Source organism: Taudactylus pleione, unplaced genomic scaffold (genome assembly GCF_031769625.1).
Source record: "Taudactylus pleione unplaced genomic scaffold, aTauple2 ptg000061l, whole genome shotgun sequence".
Taxonomy (NCBI): domain Eukaryota; kingdom Metazoa; phylum Chordata; class Amphibia; order Anura; family Myobatrachidae; genus Taudactylus; species Taudactylus pleione.
Window position 1 is genome coordinate 7,743,495 of NW_028284463.1, and position 9,800 is coordinate 7,753,294.

A 9,800-nucleotide genomic window follows, 5' to 3' on the forward strand; every position below is an offset into this window, starting at 1 on the left:
CCATCTTTGTTAATATAGAAGTCTCAAAAAAGGTGGTAAAAGTGATAACAGTGAATTTAGGGCCTGATTCAGACCCACTCGCTAAGATGAATACTCTTGCTGCTGCCAATGATATGCATTGTGTATATGTGTATGCATCGCAGTGCGCATGCGCATATGTTAGAGAAAGTTCACAATGCATTCGCTCACTGCACATTGACAGCCCAGCAGAGTGAGTGACAGGGGAAGCCATTTGTAGGTGGTAACAGGGGCTGGCCATTAAATTGGGGAGTGGAGGTGCAAACGCAGGAGTGCCTGAGCACCTCAACGGCGTGTTAGAGGTGTGCATAATTATAAGACAGCATCATAGTACATGTCACCTGGCTTCTTGTTTTTACACTGAAGTGCTGCAGTGCTTGTGGCAGGGTATGGTCAACCTCAAGCACTGTGATAGCATCCGATGTACCGATGGTTGCATACACTTCCTGGACATGACGTGCACAAGTGGACATCTTAAAACAGGCTGGTGGGTGTCTGCATACACTATGAGATCGCTCTCTAAGAAATACTGGGCGTGATAATACATTGCTGTGCGGCAGTACTGCCTACACAATTTGCAAACACATCGTGCAAGTGATCACATCTAGCAAGTGGCTTTGAATCAGGCCCTTAGCTCCTTCAACTTTAATTATACTTTAACTTGATCATTCTTTAATACGTAATTTTACCCCCAGTAGTCTCAGCAGAGCACGTTTCACATCTTTATTCCGTAAACTGTATATTAGAGGATTGATCATGGGTGTAACAACTGAGTACAGTGCTGTAAGTACCTGTTCTAGGACATTGGAGTATTCTGATGTTGGCATCATTTATGCAGACAAACCTGCTATATAGTACATAATGATGAGGGTCAGATGGGATGAGCAGGTGGAGAAGGCTTTCTTTCTTCCATCCTTAGATTTTATCTGTAAAATGACCCTGATAATCTTTATATAAGATGTCACACTGAACATTGCTGGGAAAAATCCTAATATCAAAAATTCCAGATAGATGACAATATAAAAGTCTTCACTGCCAGCACAGGAAATGTTAATCAGAGCTTTAGCATCACAGAAAAACTGGTGTATGGTATGTGACTGACAGAAGGACATGTGTGAGGCGGACATTGTAAACAGAAAAGAGTTTAAAAATCCTATTATCCAAATGGCAGATACCAATACGGTACAGTGTTTCCTGTTTAAAACAACATTATAGTGTAAAGGATCACATATAGCAACATATCGGTCATATGCCATAATGAGTAATAGAATATCTTCTGCACCACCAGCCACAATATAAAAGTACATCTGGGTGAAGCACTGTATGAAGGACACTGTATTATCACCAGATAATAACATGTACAGCAACTTAGGGACAGTAGTGGTTGTATAACAGATATCTACTAAGGCCAGGTTACAGAGAAATAGATACATGGGGGTGTGTAACTGATCATCATTGAATATAACTGTCATTATACTAGAATTGATGAGCAGTCCAAAAATATATAGGAAGTAAAACGCACTGGTAATTAATGACACATATCCAGATTTAGCAGAAAATGGCACCAAGTTGAATTCATTTATGTAAGTCTTGTTCTCCATGCAAAATTCAGGGTGCTCTGCAAAAAAATAGTTATTATTACTATTAGAGGTTACTTTGTTGGGGACATATTGTTGGGTTAGAGATAAGCAAATATGTGGTATATTAGAAATTTGGCATCCTGCAACCTCTTGTCCTGCTGTCTAAACACAAAGATAAAAAATAAAAAAATTAAGATAGAAAATATAATTAAAAATAGAGTAACATATACTGTATGTTGATAATCGAAATGTAGAGTGAAATGTACTGGCCTTGTTGTGTGTCTACATGCTAAATACAGCCCTCAAAGCATATCAAGTATGTAAAAAGTAAAATAATAGACAATGAATATCACCTACAGTACATACAGTAGGACAGATTTTATTTTATTTTAAACCTGAATTTCACTGATATTTTCTTCAATACTTAGATAGATTTCGAATGGGATGCTGGTGCTCGGAATCCCAGTGTTCAAAATTTTGATGCTGGCATCCGGACTAGGTTAAAATCCTGATGCCTAGAGGTAAGTAAGCCTATCCTAACTCCTAACCCTACCCCTACCTCTAACCCTCCCTCCACAGTGCCTAAACTTAACCTCTCCCCTCCCTGCACCCTAAACCTAACCCTCCCTCTTAGTGCCTAACCCTAATAGAATTATAGAGATTTATCTGCAATGGCACAATCTATAAATAAATCACTTTTAATATTTTGTAAATATAAAAAAAAATCATTTACCTTTGATAAGGAAAAGATTGAGCATTTATTGTTTGAACTAGATACGGATAACATTGATATTTCATATAAAGTTAAAGTAGACAGTATATTTATATCTTTATAATTTTTATAACTGAAATAAAAAATATGCCCTTTTTGATCTTTGCCCATCTTGAAATTCTAGCAAGACGTGTAATGAACAGTTTAAAATCAATTTAGAAAGGTTTAATAAAAGGAATTTTCCAGTAGACATCCTAGAAACAAACAAAGAGAGAGATAATAGTTTGGGTTGTGCAAAGTTACAAACATAAAATACATGTAAAAAGATGTACAGCATTTTCCCCATCATTGCATATTATAAAACATATGGGGCTAAATGTAATAGACTGCAAGACAGCACCGCTGCGAGAATACATGGGAGTATGACTGAATTTTTTAAAGCACCAAGAATGTTAAAGGCTAAACCAGCTTGGTTTAGCCTTTAACATGCTTGCTGCTTTAAAAATATGGGCATACTCGCATGTATTTCTGCAGTGGTGCTGGCTGACAGACTATTACATTTAGTCCATTATATTATAAATAAAATATACACATAACCTTGCTTAATACTGGTATGTTTTAATATTAGACAGTATTTTGCCCTTTATAATAGTATAAAAAGTATAGATATACCCTTGCTAAAAAATATGTTCACCCCAGATCCGAAGATTCATATTCTTAATAAACCTCAGATTGTGTTTCAAAAAGCCAAGGAGTTTATTATATATTTTTGTTTTTAATCATCTGTCAACTCAAAGAGGACAAGCCATATATAGGCTGCTAGAATTATTGCTATAAGGAAAGTAATTTCTTTTAAAAATTCAAAATAAAACTCATTAAGTTAAGCTGCATACACACGTAAAGATTTTCTGTCCAACCATCCAACCAGTTGATTGGTCGGAATGAAAATCTAGTAACGTATGGGAGTAAATGATAATCAGCAATTTGCTCCAAAATGCCAGAAAACAGATGAAAATAGTCGTCAGACAAGTTTGTTAAATGTTTGATTTAAACAATTTATTCAAACTACAGTTTTTGTCCATTTTCTGGCATTTGGGAGCAAATTGCTGATTGTCATTTGCTTTCATGCCTTGCCTGATTTTCATTCCAACCAATCAACTAGTTGGATGGTTGGACAGAAAATCTTTACGTGTTTATGCAGCTTTAAATATTATAAAAAGCAGGTTGTGAATAAAACTAAAATTGACAATCACAATGTATCTAGAATGAACCCTAATGATTATTCTTTGATTTATTTTACTTTTCATTGTTATTTTCTAAAACTTTTTAGCAAAAATATTTTTTTATGGTCATGTACAATATTATGCCATGTTTTTTAGAGAATATATAGTCATTCACATCACTCCCTGCACCGTTGGAGTTTGCAATCAAAGTTTATTTCACCATGTTAGTCTTGTGACAGAGTCAGAGTGCAGACATTAAAAAAAGAGGTTATTTTCCCTGTATCTGGTACACACTTTTATCAAGCAGACTAAGCATTATCCAGAACTTACATCACCATTGGTGTACCACTTTCTTCTATCTCCTGACATTTAGGGGTATTTTTACTAAAGTGCAGGTTTTTAGAAGTGGAGATGTTGCCCATAGCAACCAATCAGGTTCTAGCTATTCTCTTCTATAAGGTGCAAGATAAATGTTAAGTAGAATCTGATTGGTTGCTATGGGCAACATAAAAACCCGCACTTTAGTAAATATACCCCATGATATCCCAAATCAAATGGCAAAGGCCAGAACAATACATTTAAATTAAAAACAGTAGAAACATAATATTACTAAAGTTGATGATGACGACGACTTTGGGAAATGTCTAACTTGTATTTCTTAGAGATGTGTGGATCGGTTCTCCAGAAATCCAAATCTACATGAATTTTGTGAATCCGGAAAGAACCAAGTCGCAGTTTTGATCTTCCCATGGTTTGGAATTTGAATTTTAAAATTACATGATTTTAGCTGTTTAAAAAAATGTATCATTTAAAAAAAAAAAAAGCCATATCCAAAATGGGAAGATGAATCCAGATCTTAAACACAGGCGTCAGTGCACATCTGTAGTATTTTTATTGTATATTCATAAAACTGTACAGTTCAAGTTCTAATGTAAATCATAGTATATCTCTTTGTCTTAAAATTGGTTTAATAAATACAAAATTTCAATTGAAAATTGATGTTCTTTCTCCTACTTTTTTCTTTTCCATTTTATCTTTTCCATAAGAAAATCTAATTATAGTACTGAGTACATTAAGACCTCTGTAACTATTGGTACCCTCAATTAAATGAGAATACCCACTTTTTAGAGAAAGTGCAGACTTAAAATTCATTCCAAGGGCCATATTCATCATCACTTAATTTGTGCAAAAGCAGTTGAAAATTAACATTTTCACCTGCTTTCGTACAAATAAACTTTTGGGGCCATTTATCATAAATGTAATGCAGGGAGATATCACAGATATGCCCCGCTTACCTTTCACTCTCGATCTGGCCCAGTGTCCCCATATACTAGTATGGGGACCTAAATTCATCAAACCCCCAAAAATACAATATTTTTGGAGCTAGACTGCAGAATCATTCGCCATCTTCAGATGATAATTGCTCCCGTACCCCTGCTTACCTTTTTAATCCCTCTGCCTCTGTCTGGCTCCTTCCACCAAATGCCAGGGCTTTGTCAGACTTGGCAGCACTTATTTTCATGGCTATGAAAGAAGCAGTGAAAATATTGGTGAAGACAGCAGATTTTTGGAGAGTTGGAATGTTGATTAACAGGGTCTCTCCAGCCCCTGATAATTAAAATAATGAATATGCCCCTCTGTGGTCATCCAGTAGTGTATGTGATTTTTCTATTCAGGTGAGTCACATTTATGTATCCCCTGTGGCCCACATGTGCTGATTGAGGAATTAAGGCTACTGTATATGTATTGACAAATATTTGTGGTAATACCTGATGCTTATTACATAAAGTGAAGAGAGATAAAGTACCAACCAATCAGCTCCTGTCACTTTACAGGCTGTATTTGAAAAATGGTAGATAGGATCTGATTGGTTGGTACTTTATTTCTCTCCAACTTATCTCTCTCCAATGCTTAGTACATCTAACCATAGTCACAGAAGAGATAATGTTGCACTCAACCCAGATGCAGTATTAATGCAGTTGTGGTGCACAAGTCCATGAAACAGAGGTCCCAAACTCAGTTCTCAAGGCACCTGAACAGTCAAGTTTTTAAGGATATCCATGATAGATCACAGGAGACTTAATTAGTACTTCAGCAAATATGATTTAACCACATGTGCTCAACCATGCCTATCTCCAAAACCTAAACTGTTGGGGTGACTTGAGGACCATGTTTGGGAACCTCTGCCATAAACATTGATATGTAACCTTCACCCCTCCACACACAGATTTAGGAAGAACTGTCACTCATTTTAGGTTATATTCATTAATATGTATTAGATACAGTAATCAGTACATCTCTGTGTCCACCCAAATTTGTTTCAACTACATTAGCTAGAGTTTTCAGACACAACATCACAATTGCTCACTGCTGTGTTAATTTCAAACAAACTAGTAATCAGTATTTTATCATAGAGGTAGTACATTGAGAAAATAATAAAACAAGTATAAAGGAATTGCAGTTCTCACAAAGTGATCGATATTCCAGATATGTCATATGCATGGCTAAAAATGTATCAATGAACAGTAACAGTGTTCACACAGAAAAAGAAAGTAGTTGATATCACTGTTCTAGTAGAAATAAAATCTTATCAAGGTACAGCAGCAAATAAAGCAATAACTCAGAAGACATATTTGTCAGTAACAATGCTCATGACCCCAGCTGCCAGAGATGTCAGCATATGATCAAATAGTAAATAACAGTCAAAGCTGTCAAGCAAATACTGAAATATACATGTGCTAAATGCAAATGTACAAGATCCCTGCATAATACATTTAGATACTGCAAGACAACCTGCTTCACTCTGCTAGACAACTAAACCTTGGGAAAAAGGTCACCTTTCAGCAGGATAATGTTTCCAAGTATAAGGCTAAAGTCACACTGGCCTATGTGACCAACAAACGGTGAAGATAGCCAAGTCAAAGTCAAAGGGGTATATTTAGTAAAAATTTATTTTAATTGATTTATGATCATTGTTAAAATTGATCAAAATCAATGAAAATCAATAAAGATCGATGTCATACATTTGCTAATACTTAAAAAAAACACATAAACAAAGTCTGTTAGTAAATTGGTGAGCCCAAAAAAACCACAAGATCAATGTTGATGAATTTTCATTGATTTTAAATTAATTAAAATTGACCTTTAGTAAACATTCCCTATGATCTCCATCTGATTGAGGGTCTATGGCACTAGTTGAAAATAGCATTTAGCAAGTGTCACATAACCAACATGGAAAAATTGCAACAGAGTACTGAGCTTGATCATTTACTTTAAGAGCCTAGTGGTTTACTATAAAAATGCTGTCTATAACAATTTGTGTGTAACCAAATTTACACACACACACATATATATATATATATATATATAGTAAGTTTTTCAACAGCCACCACTCTCTACCAGTGGCATAAGTTCATCTGAGACGCAAGTTATAATTTGGTGCCACCCCCTGTCAAAGCTGCTGACACTGTAATGTAGCAATTTGCATGCAGACAGGCTATAGATAGAAGAAGGCAGCAGCTGATGGTCTGAAATGGAGCTCTCCACTAGTGTATGGTGACTTCTCAGGTGCCAGGAAGGGTTGCCATGTATTGGGCAGCCATTATGGTACACTTTGTGTACATAGTAACTGCCCTAAGTGGGGTGAATATGTTGTGGACAATGGAGGAGGTGCCCCTTCAGAGCTGGAGCCCAGTGGCAGGTGCCTCCATTGTCTCCCTTAGTTCTGCCCCTGCTCTCCACTATGTCCCAAACACCAACTGACTGACTGATTTTTACACTTGTATTAAAAATGTTTGTTAAACACAGTGGACATAAATAGGATTGTTACATATACAGAGAAGCAATTGTAGGTCACATGGAAATGCTGATAAAGGGCCTGATTCACTACAGATCGCTATTGCGACCACAGCCACACAGACCTGATGCAAATATATGCAAATGTTTACAATTGCAAAGCCAGCATAGAAATGCCCACTACCACTATCTCACATCCGTATGACCTCACAGACCAGTATATGCATCTGTAACATTGGCCCCTCACGCACAATTACAGCAGCGCTGACCTGTCTCAGAAATTACAGCTCTCATCACCCGCAGTAAGTGCTCAAGCCACATATGCCATCACAGTGGCTAATTTATACATGCTCATGAAATGGCGTTCAAACAGACTGGCACACCTGCGTTTCTCCGACCACTCCCACGTCACCACCACAAATGCTGATGTACCATCACTCACTCTGCATTGGCTTTCTTTCTTCATGCCTGACCGCAAAGCAACTGCAATGCTGTCTCATGCATGCACACTGCTATGCATATACATGCACAGTACGCATCATCAACCAATCTGCATAGGCGGTTGAAATTGCGATCCATGCTGAATTAGGCCCACTGTCCAGAACCTATAATTACTAAGTGACACTCGATAAGTTGAATGTTGCATTTCAATGAGTAAGGAAATGTAATTTTCATGGGGGGTTTATTATAAATAAACAAATTAATTTTTGTAAGGGAACATCTTATTTTTTATTCATCCACTAGTGAAACTGAAGATTCACTAGTTAAGGTCTGTCTGAGTAAGTGTAAAGTGAGATGTAGTTAATCGACTGGTGGCCGCAAGGCCGGTGGTCACAATACCAATGCCAAAATGCTAGATCAGGACTTATGACAGGTGTCACAATCCCGACATCGTAAGACAGTAAGCCACTGGAATGATTGAGGTAAGTATGTGCGCCTGTTCTGTTAGCCGCAGGGGGTAGGGTTAGGTTTTGGGCACCCTGGAGGTACTTTGGGTTAGGCACCCCCCGGGGAGGGTTAGGGTTAGGCTAGGGGAAGAGGGGTTAGGGTTAGGCACCCCTGGGGGAGGTTAGGGTGCAGGAGGGGGAGGTTAGGGTTAGGCACTAGGGTGGGAGGACAGGGTTAGGCACCCACAAATGAAGGTTAGGGTTAGGAGGGGGTTAGGGGAGGGTTAGTATACTTACCTAATGCTGTCAGGATTTCCTCCATTCTGCTAGCCGCTGTTGGGATTTTAACCGGCTAAACAGCCGCCGGTAATACAATCCCATTCCATGTAAAACACCTTTAGTGGTATTCTTATTCTGCTTCCCATTCATGGAACCCAGATAATAATGCTGGGAACAGAGGAATCTATCCAAAGCTTGATAATCAGTTCAGAGAGATCAAAAAGAAATGTGTTACTCTCATGGCAGTCAGTAACTTGTGCACGTGTCTGTTTATGAAAGTGAGGGCAGCACTGCATGGAACAGGCTCAGCTTTATAATGTGAGGAAGAAAATTGAAACAATCAGGAAGTCACACACTAGTAGTTATATAATAAAAAATCATGGATCTCCCAACAGCACCAAGTATTAATATGAGGCTCCTTTGTAGCTGTGTAGGGGGATTGTGATATCATATTCACATATATATGAAATAAAATGTATACAGCCATAAGATTCTTATGATATAAGCTGACAAAATATTTTTCAACTTATTGGCTTGACATGTAAAAATATTCAGGGTCCTGCACAGGAACCATTTATGTGGATCCCGTTTTCATTATTTTTAATTAATGAAACATGTCTGTGGTCATATAGGGGAAATTCAATTCCCTACATGCAATTGCTGTTCCAGAACGGACATCGCCTCCTGCCAGCATTGCAAGTTGCTATGTAGGTACTAAAAAAACTGGCCCATATCTGCACAACCAGGCATCATGGAGATGCCAATCAGCACTTTCCACAGAAATGTTTTCCCCTATAGGAATTTCTCTTTTCTGCTGCCAGAAATGTAATCAGCTACAGGTCTATATTAGGATGTACTGCACAGAGGTGTATCTAGAGGTCCAAGTGCCTATGCCAAAGTAAGGAATTAGCGACCCCTCCAATGATTGCTCCCACAGGACATAAAATAGCACATATTGATTTGTTGCCCCATAGATAGAAAATAAATAAAAACAAACATTTATTCCCCCCAGCCCACTACATAATACTGAGTAACCTCACCTGCTTTGTTGTCACAGATAGCTGCAGGACTAATTGCAGGAGACCAGCCTCCAGTTGCTTCAGAAAGTCCAAACCAGTGAGTGTCTCCCTCCAAAGAGTCCAAACCAGGCCAGTTGGAACTTGGTCCCCCTCCCTCCCTCAGCACCTCATCACTATCCTCAGACTCTCATCACTGTTCTCAGCTCATCAGCCTCCTCAGTTTTCATCACCATCCTCAGTCCCTCATCACCTTCCAAAGCCATCAGCCTCTCATTGTGATCCACAGC

At 38.0% G+C, this 9,800-nt stretch overlaps 1 pseudogene; it reads right to left on the reverse strand.

The window, feature by feature from the left end:
* Positions 1 to 683: 683 nt before the first annotated feature.
* On the reverse strand, positions 684 to 1,619 carry LOC148534988 (olfactory receptor 5V1-like; annotated as a pseudogene).
* Between the last annotated feature and the right edge of the window lie 8,181 nt (positions 1,620 to 9,800).